The sequence below is a fragment of the Tenrec ecaudatus genome, chromosome 2 (genome assembly GCF_050624435.1).
Source record: "Tenrec ecaudatus isolate mTenEca1 chromosome 2, mTenEca1.hap1, whole genome shotgun sequence".
Classification (NCBI taxonomy): domain Eukaryota; kingdom Metazoa; phylum Chordata; class Mammalia; order Afrosoricida; family Tenrecidae; genus Tenrec; species Tenrec ecaudatus.
The window spans coordinates 65282326-65285180 of NC_134531.1; the positions used below are offsets into that span (position 1 = coordinate 65282326).

At 38.1% G+C, this 2855-nt stretch overlaps 1 non-coding gene across 1 annotated transcript; it reads left to right on the forward strand.

The window, feature by feature from the left end:
- Positions 1 to 2481: 2481 nt before the first annotated feature.
- LOC142441928 (U6 spliceosomal RNA) lies at positions 2482 to 2588 on the forward strand. The gene has a single exon (XR_012783206.1). It is a non-coding gene; the product is annotated as a U6 spliceosomal RNA (small nuclear RNA).
- Positions 2589 to 2855: the final 267 nt, after the last annotated feature.

Consider the following 2855-nt stretch of genomic DNA (forward strand, 5'->3'; position numbering starts at 1 on the left):
ACTTAAGTAGATATGTATGCTAAATAAGTGTTAATGGTTATATGTTACAACGCTATTACGCATAGGTAACTATTGTTGGGAACTTTCCTACATATATATTTGTATATGCTGCACATGTATTCTAGGAGCCCTGCTAAACAAACATACTGGGCTTCTAACCAAAAGATCAGCAGTTTGAAACCTCCAGCCGATCCATGGGACAAAGATGAGGGTTTCCACTCCTGTAAAAAGTTGCCACCTCAGAAACCCACAGGGTCAGTTCTACCTTGTCCTATAGGGTCTCCATGAGTCAGAACAGACTCAATGGAAGTGAGTTTGTTTTTGAGTTTTCATCCATGTTCACATATATAATAGAGCAAATAGGGGCATAGTTATGCAAACCTCTTAGATATTTAACTAAACACTTCACAGGACTGACCTAAAGGGCTTTAAGGCTAAGGACTGTAGTCATGAGGACATCTAGATCAATTGGCATAACACAGTCCCTAACACCGCAAAAGCTAAAGAATTGTGTACAGGTGCCAAGTTGGCAAGGGGTGGGTTGTGATAGCGAGGTTTATTGTGCCAATATGGCCAACAAACACAGGTGGGATTCATTGAAGGGTGAAGAGATAAATGACTCAATGAGCCTTGTCTCTCTTGTCTCTTGCTCTTTGATGATCGGACCAGTGTGCAGCTGCCTTAGCTTGTTCTCTGCCTCAATTTGCAAGCTACACTACCTGTGGAACAGCTAACCCATGAACTGTGCCGCTGTAGTTTGAGGTTCCTGCAAGACCTGCTTCGCCACACTACTGGAGTATACATCGCTTGAGCTGGAAATTGTTGGACCCTGTCATCTGGCTAACTGTTGGTGACCTGCCTTGCTGTTTGCTGCCTGTGGCCGGATAGCCTGAATTGCTCTACAGAGGACTACCGGCGGCCTTCAAGACTTGAAGGACTCCCAGTGTATTAGCTGTCTCATGGAAGTGAGTTTCACTGAGCCATTTGTACGGCTTTATTTCTTATGATATCTATCCATCTATGTAAATATATACACAATCATTAGTGTCCTGGTTTTGGTTCTCCAGAGAACCCTGTCTAACACAATTGTCTAACATAACCTAATCTGGGATCTTAAAAACTGGAAAACATTCATCCAAGATATAACTATTGGTCTGTGTCTGGAGCAAAAGAGAAGGAAAAAAGACAAAGAAGTAAGGATGCAATTAGTCCAAAGGACTAATTATCCACATAAATCACAACCTCCTCTAGTCTAAGACCAGGAGAACTAGATAGTGGCCAGCTACCAGTACAGGCTTCTGACCCGGAACACAATAGGAAGTCCTGGTTAGAATAAGAGACAACCATAGAACAGACCTGAACTTTATAAAACAAAGAAACAAACAAAAGAAATAATCCGAGTGATCAGTCTGATCTAAACTAAAGGTGCCCCTGAGACTATTACTCTAAGTAATTCTTGTAATCAGAAATCGAAGTCACTCCTGGAGGCCACCTCTCAACCAAACACAGGCCAAGTCTATAAAACAAATAATACCCATGAGGAAGGGATGCCTTAGAACAAAGGATTGATGAACCAAAAGGAAAACAGAAAGCAGTTCCCAAAACAAAGAGAAGGCGGCCGAGAAGAGCAGGGAAACTGGAGGACTATAACCGGGCATCCAGTGCAGACATGACGAGACCCCTGACACATGGTGAAGATGGCAAAAAATGACACTGCATGATTTCTGTGTGCATTATTATACGGAAAGCTGCTTTGCTATATAAACTTTGACCTAAGGTTTAATAAAATGTTTTTTAAAAGAAACATTTAATTTTTTCTCAGTGTAAAGCTTTATTGTGTTTAAATAAAAAGAATAAGGGTATATATGTTCATCCTTTACTTATCTACATGGTTAGGTTCCAAAGACCAGGAAAATGCTATTAAGCAAAAATGGAGGATGACACTATCAGATCACAAAATGGAGAATGATTACATCATTACGTAAGCTTTATAGGAACTCTGTAGAAAAGAGTAGACCTGCCTCATGGAATTCCTAACTTTCTCTTGCAGAGTAATCTAAGGACAGACATTTTTGCTTAGAATAACTCACTTAATCACAGCACCAATAGCCCTCCTTAAAAATGTAGGCAGGTATTGTTTAGTGTTTCATTATTACAACTTTTTAAAATTTTTATTTATTCCTTTCCAGCAGTTTTATTGGCATATAATTTACATATCATACAATTCAATAGTAAAGGTCTTTAAAAGTTGGTAGTTTGTTTTTGATAAATGTAAACTCTGTGTTAAGCAAAAGTTTATGAATTAGTATGCTTCATAGTTTTACTTGTTTGTGTAAAAGAATCTTTACTACATTTCTTTCTATCTTCTCTTTTTCCGTATGTCTTGATAAAATGTTCTGTATTTTTAATAAATGAGATATAAAATTTTAATAAAACTTTATTATGTTTCAGTATTATGCATGCTTTTAAAAAATCAGTCTCGTGCTCGCTTCGGCAGCACATATACTAAAATTGGAACAATACAGAGAAGATTAGCATGGCCCCCGCGCAAGGATGACACGCAAATTCGTGAAGCGTTTCATATTTTAAAAAATAATAATAAAATAAAAAATCAGTCTCCCATTCCCTTTCATATACACAAAAAGACTAGACAATGAATAGGAAACTGAAGATGTATCAATGGCATTAAATTATGCCATTGGCAAAACTTATTAACTACCAGAAGAATGAACAAATCAATATTGGAAGAAGTACAGTAGAATGCTTCTTTAGAAGGATGGCAAGCCTGTGGCTCACTTACTTAGCCTAGCTATCTTTTGGGAGGGACCAGTCCCTTGAGAAAGACATCATATTTG